Source organism: Barbus barbus (assembly GCF_936440315.1).
Source record: "Barbus barbus genome assembly, chromosome: 30".
Classification (NCBI taxonomy): domain Eukaryota; kingdom Metazoa; phylum Chordata; class Actinopteri; order Cypriniformes; family Cyprinidae; genus Barbus; species Barbus barbus.
Genome location: NC_136758.1, coordinates 21606616 through 21631226, shown reverse-complemented (window position 1 = coordinate 21631226; position 24611 = coordinate 21606616). Strand labels below are relative to the sequence as shown.

Here is a 24611-nt window from a genome sequence, read left to right as displayed (position 1 = left end):
AAATTTCTCATTTGTGTGTGCACAAGAGGAGTTAACCATAAATAAATACTCCAAAAGGAATATCAAGCTGTTCTGCTTCAAAACGTCATATTTTCAAATGTGTTTCACTGCTCCCGGAGAGACAAAAAGGATGTATGTGCTGTTAAAAACAAGAGTCGGTGGACCTTTCAACACTGAGTGCCAAGAAAATCTTGGTTTCACACAATTAACCTCACCTGGCAACCTCTACACAAACGAATGAGTGCAGCAGATGAAGGTCAATTCAAATTCAGTTGTTCTTTTTATAGAGTGGTGTACTGAAACCAATGGTTATGGTTTGCAGACATTTTGAAATTATACTACAGAAATACCTCATTTTGTTCAATATATGCATGAATCATTCTTGTATAAGTAGTTCTATATGATGAGCTTAGTGAAAATCCAGAGAAAAGTCAAGGGAAATCAATGATAAATAAATAAAGTATTCTATACTACTAAATTATACATATATTTCTGTACTTAGAATTTTACCCAGTATTTTGTGTGCCTTTGATTTGCTGCTCAGCAATATGCACACAAAATCAACTATGAGCACTAGCTAGGTCTCGTGTTGTTAGCTAAATCTGAAAATATTTGAGCTCTATAAATGGCAAGTTAATCTGCATTAAAGGTCTCATTTGTTCATAATGAGTCCAGAAATTGTCAGCTCCGATTTGGAAGCAGCCAAATTCCAAAAAACAGAATTAAGAAAATAGAGTGAGCGGCTCCAACACATCTGATGACTAAGTTCGTGGATTTTATCATTATCCAGGTTGGACTTCGGCCATCTGTGTCAGCTGAGCGGCATGGGGTGGACTAGAGAAACCTCCAGAGAGAAAGAGAGAGAGGCATGATGCCAGGGTCTGCCGTCTCAGGTGAGGGACCACTGAGGAACAGACACTTCTCACCTTATGCATTCACCCAGAAATTTCCCCTGCAAATGGCTGTGATCCAGCCTGTTGACGTCTGGACGGCACCCAGGATAAGTATGAGTAACATGCAAAAGAACAGAGCATGAGGTAGCTGTGAATATCACATACAGAGTTTTGCTTCTCTGAATGTGAAAATTCTTTAGTGACACAACCGGATAAAAATAGACTTTGTTTGTCATGATTAAGATTTGCCAGTTCCTGGAAGAGATAACAACTCTAGAAATAAATGATATACAGAAACACCCCATTTCCTGAGCAGAAATTAGTACTTTTATTTGTGAAAACCTCTCTTTGCCTTCTAAGTTAATCATAAAGTAAATTACATTGACTTGACAAAGCCAGTATCTAAAATTGAAGCTTCTTCTTCTTCTTCTTCTTCTGAGACCTCAAATTTCAAAGCATATCCACTAATGTTGGCACAGACCTCCAGAACGTTCTGACTCAAGTGTCTAGATCTTTTCTAACAAATTCAACTTACAAATTTCCTGTAGCAGACCTCTGAAAAAGGCCAAATTCCCAATTACTTTCATCCAAGGGTGTAACTGTTTTATTTATTAATTCCTATAGTGTATTCAGGCTACGCCAAATATTCATAGAAACGTGTTAAAACATGCTAGTAACACTTATAAGCATGCTAAAAACAGAACAGCAACACCTAGCTATCGGTATGTTAAAATTCTAGCAATTCTTACTAACATAAGAAAATATGAAAACATGCTGATGTGTATTTAATTAAAATTTAATTTAGTGATGTGTACAAATTAAAATCTTTAGGGTTCTGTCACTTCGGTCTAGTTTATTCATAGTTTTGTGACAGTGCCCTGACACTCCCTTCTTGTCTTGTTTTCTGGTGAGCACGTGGCTCTGAGTGCGCTCGGGCCGCGTGCTCTTTTGTCTGCGTGTTCTGTTTCATGTCATGAGTGTGGTGTTCGGATCCCGGCCCTCTTCTCTTGTTCAGGCTCAGTTCTGGTTTCGTTTCAGGGTTCGGACACTCGGGCCGTGCGCTCCTCTGTCTGTGTGTTTTGTTCGGTACGTGTTTTTTCACAAGCTGCGTGCAACACTGAGGGAAGTCGTGGCCTAATGGTTAGAGAGTCAGACTCGTAATCCTAAGGTTGCTGGTTCGAGTCTCTGGCCGGCAGGGATTGTAGGTGGGGGGAGTGAATCTCCAGCGCTCTCTCCACCCTCAATACCACGACTGAGGTGCCCCTGAGCAAGGCACGAACCCCCAACTGCTCCCCGGGCGCCGCAGCATAAATGGCTGCCCACTGCTCCGGGTGTGTGTTCACGGTGTGTGTGTGTTCACTGCTGTGTGTGTGCACGTTGGATGGGTTAAATGCAGAGCACGAATTCCGAGTATGGGTCACCATACTTAGTATGTCACTTCACTTTCATGTTTGTCATGTTTTGTGAACACGCGGCTTATGAGTCTCCTCATTAGCTGTGTGTTCGTGTCCTGTTTTGCACATGGCTAGTGATTTTGTTTTGCTGGCCATGTGCTTGTGTTTTTGTTTTATGTTTTGGCTCTATGTGCCATGTGCTCTCATGTCAATTGTCTTGACCCCACCCACCTTGTTTCCTGATTATTGGTTAATTTGCCCCACCTGTGTTTTCTCGTTACCCTCCTCATTTGCTCCCTTTATAAATCTCCTTGTGTTTGCAGTCCTGTGCCAGTTCGTCATCGACGTTACCCTGTTTGAAGTCCTGTCCTGCATTGCCAGTCTGTTTTCCCCTACGGGGTAGTTTTTGTTTGTTGATTTTATTTTATTATTAATAAAGCCCTATTTCCTCCTGCAACTGAGTCCTCGCTCTCATCCCTTCACCCACACCTGACAGAACGAATTGGATGGCCAAAAACTACCCTGTTTTTTACCCTGAACAAGACAAGAGTGCCGGGATCCAAACCCCACGCTCCAACATGAAACAGAGCACGCAGACAAGAGAGCTCACCAGAAAACAAGACAAGAAGGCAGTGTCAGGGCTCTTTCACAAAACCATGAATAAACTAGACCGAAGTGACAGAACTCTGACATCAAGATTTTTAAACTTTCAGACTACGCGTTGTCATGCTAACATCAAAGTTTGTCATCACACTTCCCAACCCGAACACATTCTATTAAGTTATCAATTCTATACACTAACTCCATATGGCCAGGTTTGGACTATTGGGATGAAGTCTAGCACAATTTTCAGCTTTCCAAGAAAGCCACCTTAGAAAATAACTGTCTGTCCATCATGTAAAATATGAAAAGTTGTTTTGTTTTTACTGTCTGGAGGCAGGTTTATCTAAAATAGCTTCTACAACAATAATAGACTATTCAAATAACACAGCATAGCAGGTCAGTCCAAAATTGTACAGACAACACAGAAGAAATGTGCAGGCTTTGTGATCAGAACATGCTGCTTGTCCGACAGTAAAAAGGAACAATTATTTCACAGTCAAATCTCGGTAAACAAAGCAAAATAAACAGATTTGCTCCAGGATGTCTAGTTTATTTGCTACCAAGCGCCTCAAAACATTAAAAATCACTAACCTGGCAAACTTTGACCTTTGACTATATGGACTTAATGGATTTCAGACCTTTGACAGTGTCCACCCTCAAATATTCACAGCAGCAGACCAGATCCCTGTAATAGATTTTATCCCTGCATCTGATTGGATATTGTCATTTTAACTCACACATCACACTTGCCATTTTTGAGTGCAATATGCAATATATATCTGTGAACAGACTGTGATGGAGCACCCTTAAGGATAGCTTATTCCAATATTCAAATAAAAACTTCATTATTAACCCATTTATAAAACTCTCCAACTAGCATAAGTGGTCACAAGTCATGTGTAGCAAAACAAATCAGCCCCCTTCAAAACAGCAACACCAACGGACTCAGCAGGTGGACATGGTTGGTGTCACCCATCCAAACCCATCTAAACATCCAAAATGTTTTTTGTACACAGACAACCTGTCTGATTAAGCTAATGTTAACCTGACCATGGCTAGTTTCTCAGAGGGACCTTCCAGCGCTCCTGAGGCGCTTCTCCCACATACGACAAGCACTTGCCAATGCATGAGTTATGCAACCATATCTCTGGAAAAGCTCTCATTACACCATAGCCATGCAGATGATTTTTTTTTTTCAGTGTATTATCCAACACATAGAACTTTTGACACAAAACTGGCTGATTTTTACCTTTATATTAAATGTATATTGATATTATACACTATAGATAGTGTGTTGCTTCATAAAATGACAGTTTAACCATCATTCTATGATGTAAGAGTCAAGCAAGATTTTGCATCACACACTGGGCCCCTGCTGAGTCACTTCTTTCGCATCTGTCATTCAAAGCCTAGAGGGGGCGGAGCTAGGATAGGCTCCTCCCACCCCAGGCTCCATTCTTCTCACTGTGAGACAAGAATAATGGAAGCAATTAGCTACAGCTGAGGTCAAGATGGAATCCCTAGAGAGCTGTAGTCATTATACTATCCTGTCTCTTGTCATTTGCAATATGCTCAGCCCACAATACTACAACAGCGTTCGCTACAGGAGCCACTGTATCAAACCTCAATTGTGTGGTAATTCCCTCTGGAGTTGAGTTTCAATATGTCCAACATTGCACGTAAAGCACAGGTCTGGCATTTGTATTTTTGTACCATTTTGCCGCACTGTTCTTTCTCATTTTTGTCATTTTGTTTTTGCCGGAGTGTTCACACAGTTGACCCAGTTTGTCCTTTCTGAAACGATCAGATAATCAGAGTTTTGTCTCTTTTTTCGTGCGAGCTTATCTAAAGCCACAGATGACTGGGAGCACAGATCAGCCAGTGCCTGCGATGGCCTGATAGCACAGTATGACCTCTGACCTCCCGCTGAGCAGCCGGGGCCATTATTGTGCCACACTGTAATCACAGTCAGCTGAGACTGCCGCAGAGGGGATACACAAACAGAGGAGAAACTGGTTTGAGGGGCCCTCAAAACAACTAAAGCCTGCCTACTGACTGACCAATGAGGCTGTGACATTCATTCACCTGTGAACAAATTCAGATGTGCAGAACTGAATAAAAAAAAAAAAAATTTATAATCTCTTTTCTACCAAGGAGTCTTGATCAATGACAAAAATAACTGTATAATATAATATAAAATAATATAATAAATATAACAGTAATCTTTATTGCCTGGGGTAGGGTGTTCTGGGTGATTGATGCCATGGGGTTGCTGTGAAGTTGCTATGTGGTTTTAGTCAGTTGTTATTTCTAAAGAGTTCTAGATGGTTACTAGGTAGTTGCTTAGTTGACCAAGTCCCTAGGTATGGTTCAGTTCCCTTATTTAATGTAAATGTATAACATTTTCCACTCATTTATTGTACACCACTTGAAAAACTTAATTTAAGCGCTTAGAAAAGTAATAACCTCAACTCTAGCAAACACCACCAATAAAATTTCAAAATATGCGGTGTGCATTAGCTTTAAATTTAGTTTTAACTTTAGATTTTGATAAACTACCCACCAACCACACTGAAACTAATAGCATAAGCAAAAAGATCAATCGTATGTAAATGTGAGTTTGTGAAACATTTGGAATTAAGCAGTTTTCTGCATGAATACTTCCTAATAAATATAAGGGGTTTACAAATGTATGTGTATGTGTGTGTCTAAAAGCTATAAATACCTTAGATATCGTCGATGGCTCAAAGATAACTCACCATATCCGCATTTAGACACATTCTGACAACCTGCACTGAATCAAATGATGAGAAGCCTTGCTTTACTGCACAATCTCACAGTATTTACTCCAGATCAATCCAATAGTTTTGTTCTGAAGCAAAAATAAAAAATTTTATAACTTAGTTTTCCATTATTCTTTTAGAGAACATTTTTCTTTGCGGACCTTTATTATTCATCCTCCAGAGAACGGTGATCTTATTTTAATTACAAAAATACATAAAACTTCACCAAAAATAAAATGCCGACAGCTGAGCATTCTTGTTTAAATGCAAACTAAATTCATTTTCCAAACTTTGAAACACATTATTGATGAAGGGGTGATTTGAAAAACAAAAAATAACAAGGATTTTTTTTTTTTTTAAATAGCTTTCGAAAAGTTTCAAAAGCTTGGGTTCAGTAAGGTTTTTTGGGGGGACAAAAAGGAACACTTTTATTAATTAAGGATGCAATAAATTGATCAACTGACAGTAAAGACATTTATAATGTTGCAAAAGACATCTACATCAAATAAATGGTGCTCTTTTATCTGAGAATTCTGAAAATAATATATTACGGTTTCCACGAAAATATTAAGCTGCACAACTGTTTTCAACAAAGTGTTAACCTGTCCAGGAAGAAATTAACCTATTTACTCTGGCTTTATCATTAAACTAACAGAGGTGATCAAGATACACAAGATGAAAGTCAACTCGACTCAGGACTGAATTTGTGCTCTCTGAGGGGGATGTACTCTAAAGAAGCATAAGGCAACATCTCGCATTTGTCACCTTGCCCCCCCCCCCCACCACCACAATCCACAAATAAAGAGCAACAAACCACTTATTGCCTGTACTTTTGTGAAATTATAGAGGAAACAACAAAGGCAAAGGAGCTGTCTCCCATGCTGAGCTCCGTTGGAGACAGGCCAGCAGGAACTGTGCGCGCCAATTTTTTGTCCTGAAATCATAGAATGTTCCCAGGCAGGCAGAGTTGCAGATTCAGCCCTTTTCCTGAGATCTTCAGGGTCAGCATCCCAGCTCTTCAAGACAGAGAAACTTTGGGGGTCACGGACAATACCAGAGCATTTTACACGAGTGACACCTCACAGTCTGTCCCACCAGCACACACGCTCATCACACACACTCAGCAGTGTGTCAGACACACAGACGCTCAGCAGTCCACCCACAAAATTTTAGAAATCACTTCCATCAGCTCAAAATTTCTCTAGCTACTTGAGTTCTGATAAAACACTAAATTTGACAGAATAAGAGCCCAAAGCACAAACACATGGGAACGAGTGGCATAAAAATGTCCATCTGAGTGGTTATGTGTCTTAAGTGCATGTTATAAATTGTCAAAACTTAATTTTTTTTTAAAGTTTGGTAACACTTTAGTATAGGGAATTCTCACAATTAACTAGTTGCTTATTAGCATGCCTATTAATAACATACTGGCTGTTTATTAGTACCTATAAAGCACATATTCTGCATGACCATATTCTAAATCTCAATACCTAAATTTAACAACGACAACCTTACTAACTATTAATAAGCAGCAAATTAGTAGCTTATTGAAGCAAAAGTCATAGTTAATGGTTTGATAATAGTGAGAATTGGACCTTAAAATAAATTAGTTTTAAAAGTTTCTCGCTCACTTTCTTAAAATTATCTTAAGCTTTAAACTAATAAAATAACAATGAACAATACTTACAGAAAATAGAATTTGATCATCTAGATTAATATTAATTTTTGTATACATAACAATCCATTTTGTAACACTTTAAATTACATTAACGTACAAAAAAGGTGGACAAGTGACAGAAAATTTCTAAATGAACATTAACCTAGATTAATAAATAGTTGAAATGTTCTTAATTGTTAGTTTATGATACTTAAAGTATTAACTATTATAATGTGCAAGGTTACCAGTGGTAAACCAATATATTAGTTGGATTATTGTATTAAGTGGTTAATTCATTAGACAAAATCTTCCAATTTTTTTTTAATGAATACTAATCATGAGGGAATAATCACTGGTGGAAATTAGATATATCAGGGAAATTAATACGCCACTATTTATCGTTTAAAATGATCAACATTGTACCTAGAGGTAAACCAATATATCCAAACTGATGTCTTTATTATTCGTAAGTATTTATATGTTAAAGTACTGTTAAAAAGTCTTGGCCTGAAGATTTTTTTGAAAAAAAAGCTTAAAAATACAAGCTTAAGTTATGATAATAGTTTTATTACATTATGTATTTAAACTGTTTTGTTCAATAAAAACATACGATTACTTGCATTTGATATTTAATTTGACCCACTTACTACTGCCTCACTGCTATCTTTTCTTTAAGTTCGCTTAGGTCTATTTTTAATACCACAAAAAAAAAAAATCCAATCACTCGATTAATCGTCAGAATAATCGACCAATTACTCAAGTTTCAAAATAACTGTTAGTGACAGCCCTAAAATGGACTTTTCAGTTCTATACAAACAGTGTGTTAGAACTACAAACGAATACATACTATTACCTACAATTACTAATAAAATCAATATATTGACCATTAATTGAGACCATGAAGTACTGAATGAAATCCCAATCACTTGCTTTAAATCTTACAACATAAAATCTCCTGGGAAGTGAGTCACTAGGGTCTTGTTTGCGTTGTCACTATCACAGTCTCATTTCCTTACTTCCTTTATCTTTATCTCTCTCTCTCTCAGGTTTCAGGGACGGATGAAGAGCATCTTCAAGTGCTTCTTCTAAGAGGCTTCCTTAAGAGGGGCCACTGAACTGCATGCAGTTGAAGCCCCTAGAGCAAAGAGTGAAAAGAGAACTGCATAGACACAGGAGAGAATTGATTACGCCTGGTCTGGCGCTAACCGCCACTGTGTTCGGCTCTCACGACTCCCATTCAACTAATTGCACAATAATTGCTCACGATAAAAGACCATCTTGAAATCAAGGTCTCGCCAGAGTGACTCCACAAAAGACTTTTTTCTTTTCACACATTCTTCTCAGAGGTACTCGTTTCAGTTTCTAAGTGAGGCGCTGTGAATAAAACATAACATATTGCGAGTGATCGCAACAGCTAATTTGCCAAACTCTCTATAGACTGCGGAAACTCCCCAAGGAAGGTGTTACTCATTTTTCTGGCAGTCTGCAAGCTTGTGAATCTTTCGGCTGCGGGCTGAAACTCCACTCGTAACGTCTGACAGGCCTCTCATTCACATGGCGGCACTGAAACGACACAGCAGGCCCTCGGGGAGCTCACTCACGCACCCGCATTGGGAAAAGTGACGCTTGGAAAGGCTTCCAATCTCCAACTGCGTATGCCATGACATGCATTACCCTACTGCTGCAGCACTGACAGTCCAGACTCCTTGCGGCCATTACAGCTCTAGCTTCCTGCAAAGAACAACTTGGAGTAGGCATGATGACTTGGAAAGGTTGCAGACGGGTGTAATTGCATGATGCAAGCAATTTTAACACTCAAGCACGTCATGAAGAACAAAGATTTTAGAAGGTCCGTATGGACAGCAATAGAATCAGACGACAGTTTCAAAAAACAATCGTGAGGGCTGAGTGTTTCTGTAGCCTGAGGGGCCACTGTGATGAATGCTGACGTTTTTACAAGGAGTGTTTAAGAGCCAAATGTTTCATCTGGGAGGTTTAAAAAGCAAATTAACTGAGATCTCTAGCCCTGGGGCAACTGGCTAATTTGATTTTGGTGTGGAGGTGGGACACCGCTTGGGTCGCTGTTCATTTTTTACTACTGTGTAGGAACAGTATTAGGAACCAATTTGCAGGTACCAACATTTTGAGGAATTTTACTCATTTTTATTAATAGAGACGTAGTGAGTAAATTATTAAATTGCAACATATTGGGGTATTAAATCAGAATAAGACACAGGCAAGAATCTCCTGCTCTTTTTAGCAACAACATCAGTGCTACAAATAAACAGTACCTTTAATTTGCAAAATCTTAAATTTACTGAATTTTCCAAATTGGGAATTACTTTTTTTTTGTTAAGTATTTGTTTTTGAGTCCCTTTTTTGTCCTGAAAATTTAAACTGCCTGCTGTTCTTCAGAAAACCCTTCAGGTCCCACAAATTCTATGGTTCTATGTAAACTTTTGACTTCAACTTTTTAGTGAATCAAAAACATACAATGTAACCAGTGCAATTCAATTCACAAACAAGTGACTCTTACAAACCAGTTCTTCTTGAGGAATCAGAAACACACAATGTGACCAGTGCAATTCGATTCACAAAGACACACCTCTTTTGAACCAGTTCTTGTAATTAACAGTTCATGAAGATGAGTTACAGGTAAGTTAAAAATGAGAAAGATGAAAATCTGTCTGATTTCACTAAACTGAACCCATCAGAGCGGTTACTGAATCAACATCTGAATCACTTATTATACTAACTCCAAGTTACCATTATTTTCAGTGATGCCTGTATCAAAATGAAGCAAGTCACAACAGGACATCTATCAAATCAGAGTAAGAGATTGTAGACACAATCATTATAAAAAAGATAACGAATATGAATAAGAGTACAGCTAAATGCTTGTTCTCAGAACAAACACGAAATTCTTTTCAACATACTTGAACACAACTGAAAACAATACACTCAACATCTATGGGGATAATTGCTCTTTCTTATCAAATTGGGCATTTGTCAAAAACTTTAAAGATTCAATTCAGGCAAGACAGACAAGTATTATTCGCTTTGGCACCTTACATTTCGATTTGAAAGTAGCTATTGCTGCGTCAAAAAGTCTAGGCGTGAAATGCTAATAACCACATCAGTGATCCTTCCGATCTATAACAGCGGTCGGCCACCGCCAATAACCTTTGTATAGCACAGTATGGAGCCACATGGTACAGCGACCTCATCTACAATTCAAAGAGCTTCGTGTTCAGCTGTGTGTTCTGGAGGATGTTTCTCATCTGCCTGCTTTCATGTTGTACGCAGTCATTTTGAAGACATTTGGCAGTAATAATAAGAAGGTTTCCTACACAATTGCATATGTATAATCACAAGCAACATACTCTTTGTGATGATGAGCACCATACTGCTGCCTCTCCTGACACTATAATGGCTGTGGTGAGCTCACATTTCCCCAGCATCTCTGAGGTATAATTAAAACTTGTTGTAATCATTTTTCCCCTTTAAGAGCCAAACACTGACACTCCTACCATAGAAACTAGCCACATTTGAAATACACAAGAAAGTTCAATGATTAACGAAAGGACAGGGGTTTCAAATCTTCCGTCGTATCACTGGGAATCACAATGGTTGACTTGTCGCACAACAAATCAATTTTTTTGTATAATATTTCTGTATTATTCCATATTGCCTACTGGCAATATTCACTCATCTTTTCTTTTTCAGTAAAAAAACTTGAAACGGAAAAAAATTAATTGCAGAAACTGTCATTTTAAGCTCACTAGTGGAATCAGTAAGAGAGCAGCCCAGCTTGTCCACCTGCAATTATGACAAAGGGTTGTTAACGTCTTAAAAGTGCTTTCACATATCGCATGGGGAGTTCAAAATCATTTCATGGATACACTGAAACACTCTGGATGTCTTCGAGTACGATATGTCAGGTTTAAAATATGAAAAACTAAGAAATTGCATGCCAGCATGCAGCTATTGAACGGTACCATACAAGCATGCACGAAAAGTGGCGTAATTAGTCATTACTTGTGCAGTTAAGTGCATAACCTCTTTTCAGTCTACTTCAGAACTGAACATTGTGCCAGAAAATTCAGCCTTCCCTGAGAAATGTAGGGTATTTGAGGAGGCAGAGCCCTTTCGCAGGGAAATGAGAAGATGCCTTTGACCTAAACACAGAAAGCTTGGAAATGACAGGCGAGCCATAGAGCGCTGTGATTGTTTAGGATGTTAATTACATCGAAAGAAGCTGTAAAACAAACCACAAGACTCTGCTCCATGAATAGGGAAGTAGGCACAGCTGGGACGCTTATAATCAGAGGCAATGTGGCAAAAAAAAAGAGATTAGTGCTTTAGAGATTAAATATTATCTTTTCACAGCACTAAATAAATCAACTTCTCTTGGAGCCCCATTCACTCACACTGACGGGTATTTCACATTTTACAGCATACAGGTTTTGAAATGAGGACAAGTACATGACTTTCATTTTTGGATGAACTACTCCTTTATTATTTCTATATTCATGCCTATACCTGTACAGAAGCGGAAAAAATAGGCACTAGACATTCTATGATACAAATACCCAACAAAATGCAATTTAGGGCTAATTTATAATAATATACCATAGGCGTTCCCGATTTATAAGCATAATTAAATGCTGGATATTTACTGAAAGCATATCCCAAAAGAATACGTGGATAACTGGCATTAGAAATAATATATAAAAGCCTAATCATAAAAATAAACAATACATAAATCAAAAGCGATATTAGCATCAATCAACTACGCTAATAAACAAACAAAAATTATTTTTCAAACTTCAAATTAAAACATTCTTTCCCTTTTTCCTCTAGTGACAAGTTACACGTAGTCTTGTAGGTCTTGCAGGTGTATATATTTCAACATTTTGTAAGGTTCTGTTTGTAAAAGCAAGGTTTGGTGAAGTTTAGATGAAGTGTTCTCCTCCGCAATCACACAGTATATAAAAAAAATATTTTTTAAATGTTTGTTTCCTGCGTTATTTTTTCTGTTTGGTAAAATGCATTGAGGAGTTCTCATGAAATGCATTTACAATAAAAGATGACATGATTCTACTTGACATGACGAAGGTTTATAGATAGACAAAAGCATTCAAAACTCTTTCGCATGGGCACCATTACGGCCATTGACGCTAATGCAAAAGAAACAGTAATGGGGAACAACTTTCAACAGCTGACTGGTTTGGCATCGAACCAGTCTCACAAGAAAAAGACATGCAATCACTTTTAGCAGTGTTATGGTCCTATTCAGAGCAGAGCCAGTGTGTTGGGTGGATGAATGGCTTGCTAATGGAGCAGATATTCATGCTGAGGAGATGGAGAGATAACATTCTGCTGTGGGACGTATGGGAGAGAAACTCTGGTGAGTGAGATAATGCAGTGTTTATGGTAATATTTTAATCTCTTATCGTGCTAGAGGAGAAACCCAGAGGGTATTTATCAGCTTTTGAACTAACGCACCACTGCTTTATTCATTTTTATCATCTTTTTTAAAAAAAGGAAAAAAACTATTTTCCTATATTTGTAGTGCCCCATCAAAAGCAACAAGAGATGATTTTTGCTTCCTTTTTTGCTTGATGTGTTATTTTATTTCATTTTTATAAATGTCAGGCAAAGACAGTTTTGCGATATGAAAAGCTAGTATTTAACGTAAACGAGAAGGTTATATTATTAAAGGAATGGTTCACCCAAAAATTAATATTTGCTGAAAATTTACCAGACCATCCGAGATGTAGTTCTTCTCTTCATCTAAACAGATTTAGAGAAATGTAGCATTACATCACTTGCTCACCTCTGGATTCTCTGCAGTGAATGGGTGCCGTCAGAATGAGAGTTCAAACAGCTGATAAAAACATCACAACTTCCAGACATTCAATTAAGTACTTGTGAAGTGAAGAGCTGCATATTTGTAAAAATAAAATCCATCACAAAGGTGTTTTACCTTTTAAACCATCACTTCTGTCGAAACGGTCAATAATCCTTACTGATGTATCCTCCAGTGAAAAAGTCTACCCCCTGTTGTCCTCTCACATCAAAAACCACCAACATATTAGTTGTAGAACTGTTCTGAGCTGTTTTCACTTGTAAATGGTGCTTGATCTGTGTATATTTCTCTTCTGATTCAGAGGAAATGACATTGGAAAAAAGAAATGTTATGGATATTTTAGGCATTTTAGCCGGAAGCAACAGTTTTTAGCTAAAATGTCTTAATGATAGAGTTGCTTATTACAAACATACAGTTTTTCACTTCACAAGATGTTAACTGACGTACTGGAGTTGTGTGGATTGCTTGTGGATTTTTGTTTTTAATCAGCAGTTTGAACTTTCATTCTGACTGACGGCACCCATACACGGCAGAGGATCCATTGGTGAGCAAGCGATATAATGCTACATTTATCCAAATCTGTTCCGATGAAGAAACATCCTCAGGCCACCCACGATAGATGAATATGAGTAAATTTTCCAGCAAATTTTCATTTTTTTGGGATGAACTACTCCTTTAAACCTTTGAATATAAAGCTCCCTAGTGATGAGTACAAAAAAGGCGAAGCAAACAAGTCAGTCGCTTCTGCTTCTATACATTTAAAATACAAAATGTATCCTATTTATAATTGCATCCTCATTAACGAACTTCAAAATGTTTATGTTGAAAGTCTGGAAAAGTTGTTTCTGTGTTTTTTTCCACAGAGAGTAAGGAACCGTCTCGAGACGCACCACAGAGCAGTGCAGTAGGGTCTTCTCTTCAGAGCCGAGTGGACAGATTGTCGAGTCATTTCTACGGCACGCTCCAGATTCACACTGTAGGACCACATATGCCACCACAAATGCTACAGTTCCGTTTCATTTTTCATTTTTTATGACTTCAAAAAATACTTGCAGCCTCCAAGAAAACTTGGCTGTTCACTTTATGTTGAAAAGGCACATCTATGTACTACACTGGCTTGGTGCAGTGTTTTTGCCTTATTAAGAGGCAGAGCTGCATGTCCACTAAATCTACAGTGACACAGCACAAGAGAATGAGTTCAAACTGAAACAGATGAGAGAAAACTGGCCACCGTAAAATAATACCAAAAAAGTGAAACAGACAACGTCTTTCTACTGTGCTGTCTTTTTTGGCTGCATGCAACAACACACAACATGATCAACATAGTCCAGTTCATAAAAAATAACTCTTATGAGCTCTTTTAAGAAATAAGTCTAAAAGTTATCAGTTAGAATGAGTACAATAATGACTTACTCAAATTTGCCACAGCTGTTTATGAAAAATGGAGTCTATTATTTCTGCAATACAATTGGCATTAAAAGTAATTGTAAAAACACGTTTTCTGAAAACTTCCCCACATGCCATTGGTCCAAAATCCAGACGGTTGTACCCAAACTCCCTCGCTGCTAAATAAATGAATCATAATATTTCTAAAAATGAGGCTATATACACACATACTCATATAATATAATTACTATTACATAATTGAAACATTTTTATGTTTATTGCTTCCTTATGCAAATGACTTTGCATAATGGAAATATACACACGCACACACATAAATAGGCAATAAATACATAAATAAAAGTTACAAATATAAACTACATACAAAAACATAAGCAGAAAGCAATGCTTCATCTTTTATTATTTTTGGAAAACAAAGCTTGGTCTTGGGCCAAAGTGTTGGTGTTGCTGTAAAGGGTTTGGCATGGAATGGCAGTGATTGTAGAGAACAGCCCATATGGATACAGGAAGCACTGGGACAGCCTGCACTCTGCGAGGGTGGTAACCACTGAAGCAAAGAGGGCTGAGTCTGGATATTTACAGGGTCCAACAAATCACCAACGCCAAAGATGTCCAGCCACCCACATGCTTCTTTACTACCATACACCAATGCCAAAAAAGACCACATGCTCTTTTCACAGACCCTCATGCTAAGTATAACTGATTTTTCAACATCCTGTGGCCTCACAGGGTGTTCATGGATCAAATCGTGACTCAACCCACCACAAAAGAACAACCAAAAATTGGATTTACAGTAATGCAGTTGCAATGGAAATCTATGGGGGTAAAAAACATATGGAAGATTTAAAAGTAGAAAAGAACTCACTTTTATTTTTCTTGTAATGATTTTTTTTTCTCTTATTTATCATTCTAGTTTTTATGCAGGATGTTTACATTTATGCCTATAATTTCAAAACAGTTTATGTTTTATGTTTATTGTGGTGCATTGTCTTTTCCCATTGAAAGAGAGCAAGAAAGCAAGCAAGCAAGAAAGAAAGAAAGAACAGAAACAAACAAAAGAACGAATGAAAAAATAAAAACTAAGAAAGAAAAAGAAACAAAGAAACAGAACTGATTAAAAAGATCAAAAGAAAAAAACAAACAAAATACAAACTAAAAAATGAAAGAATGATAGAAAAGGAATGTAAGAAAAAGAACGAACAAACAGAAACAAGAAAGAACAAAATGAAAGAAAGAATGAACTGAAGAGAGAGTGAATAATTGAGTTAATGAAACAGAAAAACTAAAAAAGAATGAACAAACACGAAAAAAGGGGAATGAACAAAAAATTTGACAAAAGAATGAATAAATGAAAGAACAAAAACAAACAAAAGAAAGAATGAATGAAAAATAAAAAAGAAAGAAAGAAAACAAGGAAGAAAGAAAATAAAAAAGACATAACAACTGAATGAACAATTGAAAGAAAGAAGAAAGAGTATTGGGGCAGGGTGATTAATCACAGCTGCCGCCCCAGCAAGTGTTTCGATTCGTCTTGCTCCTGCAGCCTCTGCGTCTGTGCTGCTGAAACACGCCCCGTATGATGCCACACATCCAGCACATCATTAGAGGAAATGATGCACATTTACATGCTCGGCTGGCCATTGTGTCATTGAGAATGAGGCAGCAGTGGTGGCGCTTTCTGAGGGATCCACCCCCTTTCCACAGCACTGATTCCCTCGCCCGATCGAGCGCACACACTCACAGGGCACTCCTAAGCTGGGACTCGTCTGCCATCTGTTGTTTAATGGTCTCCTGTAATGGATCCCTGCCCCATGAGCCCAGTCTTTTCTCTAAGGGACAAGCGCAGACCTACAGGCCAGAGAGCTCACATTGCACCGGTAGATCAGAGACTCATAACCTGGCTGAAGATGAATGAGGTTACATGGTCCAAACGAGGCTACAGTTGCATAGTGGACTCTAGTTGGAAACTGACCGGATTCCCATCCTGCACAATAAACAAGAACCCTCGCTAACATATGACTTTCCCCCTTCTGAGGGACCATCATCATATTTGAGGGTCCTTGTTTAATGTACAGAAAATATATTTATTAATAATATTTACTATCTAATTTAAGAAACAAATACTTTTATTCAGGAAAAAAAAATCAATATTTCATAGATTAAAAGGGCAGTAAAGACATTTATAATGCAACAAAAGATTTATATTTCAAATGAAAAAAAATATATGTATTAGTTATCTATTTAGCAGCACCAACACTGATAATAATTAGAAATGTGTCTTAAGCACCAAATCAGCATATTATAATGATTTCTGAATATTCAGGTGACACTAAAGACTTGAGGGGTGGCCACTAAAATAAAAAAAAAACACTATAATTCTAGTTGTACTCTAAAATGTTATTGAAAAAAAAGAAAAGAGTGAGTGAGTGAGCCCTAATACATATTTTACAGTGTGTGTGTGTGTGTGTGTATTAGTGGTGTCAAACGATTAATCGCATCCAAAATAAAAGTTTTTGTTTGCATAATAAATGTATGTGTAGTGTATATATTTATTATGTATCTATAAATAAACACAAATGTATGTATATAGAAAGAGAAATAGAAATGTTATTTTTATAGATTAAATGTATTTATTTATAATATAAATTATATAAATATAGACATATAAATATTTTCCAAATATATACCGCATGTGTGCATTTATATATACATAATACATATACACAGAACACATTATGCAAACATAAAACATTTAATCACGATTAATCTATATATATATATTTGTGCTGGCAAACAATTAAACTAAATATAAATATAATATAAATATATTTATAAATATCAATATAAATACACACACACGCATGTATACATTTCAGAAAAATATGTTATGTTTACACATTTGAAATATTTATATGTAATATCAATTATATTGATATAAATATATACATGGAAATATTTTCAAAATATATACTGTATGTGTGTATATTTATATATACAAAATAAATATACACAGCATACAACTTATATTATGTAAACAAAAACTTTTATTTTGGATATGATTGAGCGTGATTAATCATTTGACAGCACTAATATATATATATTCCTTGTGTCAAGCCACTCTTGAACAAGAGACAGCGTCAGAAGCGTCTTGACTGGACTGCTGCTGAGTGGTCCAAAGTTATGTTCTCTGATGAAAGTAAATTTTGCATTTCCTTTGGAAATCAAGGTCCCAGAGTCTGGAGGAAGAGAGGAGAGGCACATAATCTACATTGCTTGAGGTCAAGTGTAAAGTTTCCACAGTCATTGATGATTTGGGCTGCCATGTCATCTGCTGGTGTTGGTCCATTGTGTTTTCTGAGGTCCAAGGTCAACGCAGCCGTCTACCAGGAAGTTTTAGAGCACTTCATGCTTCCTGCTGCTGACCAACTTTATGGAGATGCAGATTTCATTTTCCAACAGGACTTGGCACCTGCACACACTGCCAAAGCTACCAGTACCTGGTTTAAGGACCATGGTATCTCTGTTCTTGATTGGCCAGCAAACTCGCCTGACCTTAACCCCATAGAAAACCTATGGGGTATTGTGAAGAGGAAGATGCAATACGCCAGACCCAACAATTCAGAAGAGCTGAAGGCCACTATCAGAGCAACATGGGCTCTCATAACACCTGAGCAGTGCCATAGACTGATCGACTCCATGCCACGCCGCATTGCTGCAGTAATCCAGGCCAAAGGAGCCCCAACTAAATATTGAGTGCTGTACATGCTCATACTTTTCATGTTCATACTTTTCAGTTGGCCAACATTTCTAAAGATAATTTTTTTTGCATTGGTCTTAATTGATATTCTAATTTTCTGAGATACTGAATTTGGGACTTTCATTAGTTGTTATAATCATCAAAATTAAAGGAAATAAACATTTGAAATATATCAGTCTGCGTGTAATGAATGAATCTAATATACAAGTTTCACTTTTTGAATGGTATTACTGAAATCAACTTTTTCATGATATTCTAATTTTATGACCAGCACCTGTATGTATGTATATATATATATTAAAATATTTTTATTTTAAAACATGTTTTCATGTTTAATTGTTGACACATATTTATGTATATACTGTATATATATATATATATATATATATATATATATATATACTGTATGTATATATATATATATATATATATATATATATACGTGTGTGTATGTGTGTGTGTATATATATATATATATATATATATATATATATATATATATATATATATATATATATATATATATATACACATACATATATATATATCTATATATATATACACACAGTATATACATAAATGTGTCAACAATTAAACATGAAAACATGTTTTAAAATAAAAATCTAAATATTTTAATAGTATAAATAGAATTATATATACATTTTTTTTTTAAACAAAACTCTGTCCCCTTCAAGGGCATAGCTGAGCTAATGGTTCAGGAAGTTTGCAAAAGAATATTAGGTGAGGAGGAAAAGAGATGGGAGAGTAGAGATGGGATCTATTTATACCAGGCTGACAGAGCGGTTAAGAACTTCATCTCGTAGCTCAGATGGCACGATTGCTCAACTGAGGGGGGATTTGACAAGAAGCTACGTGTCGATTAGAGATTATATTGCATGCTCCGGTGCAGAAAAAAGTGATGATGTGACCAAACAGTGACATTAAATACAATATTGTGGAAGGGTCTTACAGAGAGATCCTATCTCTGGACTCGACATGAACCTGTGCAGGCGAGAAGATATTTATGAAGGTGAGGTGTTTTTATATCAATGACAGCTTAAAGAGCATTTCTCTAGCAAATGATAGAAAACTAGTGGAAACCGCAGACTGATACGTCCGTCTTTACTAAAGTAGAGAACTGTAGAGGAGTGGTAAAAACAAATGTGGTCAACCTCTCTTGTACAGCCCACTGCCTCACAAAAGGTTAATTGAGTCTCCTTTGGTTAATGAGTGGCAGGGCCTTTCTTAGGTTAACAAGCATATGGAAACATCTTTTAGATCTAACCATACTCAAATGAAACTGTGACTGACCACGCAAGACCTATCTAAATGTGTGGAGGTGTCATGGAAAAAGCCTACAAGAATTTACTCCATTTTACACTTTGAAATAGGACAACGATGATAAGTCATGAAACCAGTAATGGCAATTAAAAAAATAAAAATAAAAAAATCCCCAAAAAAGATACACTGCCAGAGGCATCCATAACATCTCAAAATTGCACGTTGCGTGCTATTACGTTTCTAAGCGACTGCACTAACGATTTTCATCTTGTGGATGATAAAACTGGCAAACAAATCCCAAAAAGATACAGTTGGGCAAAAAAGTATTTAGTCAGCCACCAATTGTGCACGTTCTCCCACTTAAAAAGATGAGAGAGGCCTGTCATTTTCATCATAGGTACACTTCAACTATGAGAGACAGAATGGGGGGAAAGAATCCAGGAAATCACATTGTCTGATTTTTAAAGAATTTATTTGCAAATTATGGTGGAAAATAAGTATTTGGTCAATAACAAAAGTTAATCTCAATACTTTGTTATATACCCTTTGTTGGCAATGACAGAGGTCAAACATTTTCTGTAAGTCTTCACAAGATTTTCACACACTGTCAGACCTGCCAACCTTTAAAAAAAATTTTGAGTACCACTGGTGTGATGGCAACGGGGGTGGGTTATATATGATATATCCTCATATTTTGTGAGGAACTGCTGTGGGGCATGGACTCTTTTTGGTTTCTTTTTAGGTCTGCTGCTCTCTCTCTCTCTCTCCCTGTAAGTGTCCTCATCTAATGTCATGTTTTTTATTTTTTTTTAGCTGCAAATCATGAACACACTTTTCTGTCATCGAGCACATAACTTTACACTACTTTGCAAACTTAAATGCCAGGTGAATAGGCAAACTAGCTTGAAAATTATGTAGTGTTAGGATAATGTTATTCATGTTAGATATTTACCAAAGGTCTGCACTCAGTCACATACAACAGCTGCACGATTCTGGATAAATTGAGAATCACAATTATTTTTTTTTGTCTCAAACAGAGATCACGATTCTCCCACGAAACAAAATAATGTGTGACAAAATACCATTGCTGCAATTTATTTTTGTCTTAATGTCTATTTAAAAGTGTTTAATTTAAACAAATTATTAAACATTTAAATTAATATACATATATAATATATTTAGTTCATATTAAAATTATGAAAAAGTGGTTTGAATTAATGATTTAATGTCTCACTCAAATACTTCACATGTTTCTTTACTGGATGAATCAGTGTTTTTAAACTAATCTCTTGATTCAATCACAAATACATTTTTTAAGTCACTTTTCTGCACCTAGCGTTATTTGAAGCGCCAGTTAACTTTCAAAAGGTCTAATTTGATTGCTACCATAAACATCAGTGTTTATATCTGAACTATTAACTTATGAATGACTGTAATACAGAAATAATACTGTGTTTGTGAAGCTGTTACTCAAACACGGTAACTCTCTGTCTGCAGCTGAGATGTGAATGTTCCGGTAAGACTTTTTTAAAGGTTTATTAGACACAGGCGAAGCTCTCAAATATATCAGTATTTATCCAAGTACATGCACTTTTTTGGACTAAAAGCCCTAATATTAGGATGCTGTTCAGTGTGTGCAGCTATATGAACACAAATAAACCGCAGCAGATCTGACTGAATATGAATGTGTGCTTCTATTCTGTTCACAGTTCGTCTAGAATATCAATGCGATCACGTCGACTCCAGAGGATTAAGTTAACTCAACTCAATATTGTAACTTTCCACATCCACCCCAACCCGTTTACCTTAGTTGTAAGTACCGTGTGTACTGTCCTCTTTTAAGAAATCAGACGGCGGGAGTAAAAAAGGTACGAGACCGAGTGGGATTTTGTTTTGCTGTCTATTTGCGGTCTCTTTTTAATGATAGATCTACGTATTTGTCAATCACCCCACTTGCTAGATGGGGAATGAACCCCGCGCTCTGATTGGTCGAAGTGCTCTTTCTTTGCTGTTGCCTGATTGGTTTGTGCTGCACAAAGGCATCACCAGGTTTTTGCGTAGTTTAGTGACATATGGTACCTGCATACTTTGAGGTCAAAATGCGTGCCCGCTACGCAAAATGCGTGCAGGTTGGCAGGTCTGCACTGTTGCTGGTATTTTGGCCCATTCCTCCATGCAGATCTCCTCTAGAGCAGTGATGTTTTGGGGCTGTCGCTGGGCAACACGGACTTTTAACTCCCTCCAAAGATTTTCTATGGGGTTGAGATCTTGAAATCGAGATCAGGACCTTGAAATGCTTCTTACGAAGCCACTCCTTCGTTGCCCGGGCGGTGTGTTTGGGATCATTGTCATGCTGAAAGACCCAGCCACGTTTCATCTTCAATGCCCTTGCTGATGGAAGGAGGTTTTCACTCAAAATCTCACGATACATGGCCCCATTCATTCTTTCCTTTACACGGATCAGTCGTCGTGGTCCCTTTGCAGAAAAACAGCCCCAAAGCATGATGTTTCCACCCCCATGCTTCACAGTAGGTATGGTGTTCTTTGGATGCAACTCTTTCTCCTCCAAACACGACGAGTTGAGTTTTTACTGCAGTGCAGGATTTGAGTTCCTGGCGGTGTAGTGTGTTACTGATGGTAGCCTTTGTTACTTTGGTCCCAGCTCTCTGCAGGTCATTCACTAGGTCCCCCCGTGTGGTTCTGGGATTTTTGCTCACCGTTCTTGTGATCATTTTGACCCCACGGGTTGAGATCTTGCGTGGAGCCCCAGATCGAGGGAGATTATCAGTGGTCTTGTATGTCTTCCATTTTCTAATAATTGCTCTTACAGTTGATTTCTTCACACCAAGCTGCTTGCCTATTGCAGATTCAGTCTTCCCAGCCTGTGACTGTTTGAGGTTGTGGACAGGTGTCTTTTATACTGATAATGAGTTCAAACAGGTGCCATTAATACAGGTAACGAGTGGAGGACAGAGGAGCCTCTTAAAGAAGTTGTTACAGGTCTGTGAGAGCCAGAAATCTTGCTTGTTTGTAGGTGACCAAATACTTATTTTACAGAGGAATTGACCAATTAATTAATTAAAAATCAGACGATGTGATTTCCTGGATTCTTTCCCCCCATTCTGTCTCTCATAGTTGAAGTGTACCTATGATGAAAATGACAGGCCTCTCTCATCTTTTTAAGTGGGAGAACTTGCACAATTGGTGGCTGACTAAATACTTTTTTGCCCAACTGTACAATGCCAGAGGAATCCAAGTCTGGCGTTTTCTGGTATGAATACCATCTCAAACTGCACGCCTTGTTGTGCGCAATTATTTTTCTAACTGATCGCACTTACGATTTTCATCTTGTGGATGATAAAACCGGCAAACAAATCCCAAAGAGATACACTTCCAGAGGAATCCAAGTCTGGCCTTTTCTGCCAGGAATAACATGCCACATTGCATGTCTTTCTGAGTTATTATTTTACTAAGCGGTCACACTTACGATTTTCATCTTGTGGAAGATAAAACCGGCAAACAGTCCCAAAAAATACACTGCCAGAGAAATCTGACATGAATAACGTCTCAAATTGTTTGTGTTGTTGCGCAATTACTTTTCTAAGCTACTGCACTAATGAATTTAGTTTACACTTTCTTAAATTTAAAGACCTGCTATTATTATTAATGTCACAACCACCTCGGTACATACCATTATTTATTATCAACAAACAACCCCTAAGGCTCATGGTTGAGAGTCCTTGCTCAAATTGTTGCACACTCTTTCTCCCCAATGTGAGCTCAAATCTAGGTAGTGTTGAGTAATTAGCTCCATTTTTCACCAGAACGTGACAATTACTTTTGATAAATATTTGCATAATTGAACTACTAAGTGCCTCGTCTTTTTTTCAGTCCCACTACCCAACACCCCTTACAGTGTGCTGAAGGTTAATGCTGTTCACCAGCACACAACGTTCCTTGAGGCTTCTAGAAAGCCATACAATGCAAAAGGATAATAGCTGTTCTTTTGTTGTGTGCTGAGAGGTGTCACACATTAACAAGGTTACAATAAAATCAGTGTATCGCTATCACATGACAAGGAATGTATTACTAATTTTAGGTATTTTATATAAAATATATTAATATATAAGGGTGTATACATGTATATTCATATACATATACAAGCTGAGTGGCTTTCTACTACGCCAAGAGTGCATGAAGCAGAGGCCTTGCTCTATTAACTGAAAATCTTATGGAATAACATTTCAGTTGCTCAGGGGCTTAAAGAAGAGTGAATTAAAGAGATAGAGTGAAGGCAAGTTGAGAGGAAACCAAAACCAGTGTCTGTCTTCCTCCCCACACCTTTGTGATATCAATAATTCCTTATCTAAATGGATCCAGAGCTGTAACAGCTTTTTGATTTTGTGTGAGACCATGCCAGGGCTCATAAATAAATATGAGGAGAGGGGGGGGAATTCTGGGATGCTGTAGTTTACCTCACGGTGCAGGAGACTCTCGCTAAAAGCCCTGGCAGAGACTGTGTTTGAAGGGCACTGCCAACCAGTCAAGGCACAGCACAGCACATTGGATACTAAAGCCCAGTGGTGTACGGTAGACTGAAAATGAGGAGGCAGATTCCTTCTCTGGGTTTGGCTTTTTCTATATTTTAAAGGGGTAATCGGATGCCCATTTGCCTCAAGTTGATATGATTCTTTAGCGTCTTAATGAAAAGTCTATAGACCCTTTTTCTGTTAGTAAACATTGTGACGTTTTTCTGTGGGCGGAGCTTAGCTGGAGGCAGAAAGATTCCACTGACCACTTCACTAACGCTAGCTATGAAGTCTGTTTAGCTTGTTTTTTAATAATACTGGAGAAATTCCGATTTTACCTGCATATGTAAGGTATAGATGCACTGTCCGGGACCACGATTGTTATTTGAAAAGGTTAACTTTAACAGACGAAACTATATTGGCCGACCCGCACATGCT

The 24611-nt window shown here is 37.4% G+C and overlaps 1 protein-coding gene across 1 annotated transcript in view; it reads right to left on the bottom strand.

Moving 5' to 3' along the window:
• LOC306850308 (aarF domain-containing protein kinase 1-like) overlaps positions 1-24611 on the bottom strand; it is a 119291-nt gene that overhangs the window by 56410 nt on the left and 38270 nt on the right. The window lies entirely within an intron of this gene.